Below are 301 nucleotides of genomic sequence, written 5' to 3' on the forward strand. Positions count from 1 at the left end.
AAAAAGAAAAAGAAAAAGAAAAAAGAAAAAAAAAAGAAAAAGAAAAAAGGGAAAGAGAATAAGAGAAAAAGGAAATAAAAAAGAGAAAGTAAATGAAAAAGAGAAAGTAAACTAAAAAGGAAAAGCCCGACAAGCCATGAAATTCAGTGTATTTCCCCTGGAGGGCCTGGCTGTGGAGATTTGTCCATGGAGAAGGAGGTGGGATTCCCAGAGAAGGGCAGGACACAGCCATTAATCAATCCTTGGCTTCACGTTGGGCCTTTCAATGAGAAACAGGAGCAAAAGCAAATGAATTCCATGA

This window comes from Corapipo altera, unplaced genomic scaffold, assembly GCF_003945725.1.
Source record: "Corapipo altera isolate COAL_440 unplaced genomic scaffold, ASM394572v1 68, whole genome shotgun sequence".
Classification (NCBI taxonomy): domain Eukaryota; kingdom Metazoa; phylum Chordata; class Aves; order Passeriformes; family Pipridae; genus Corapipo; species Corapipo altera.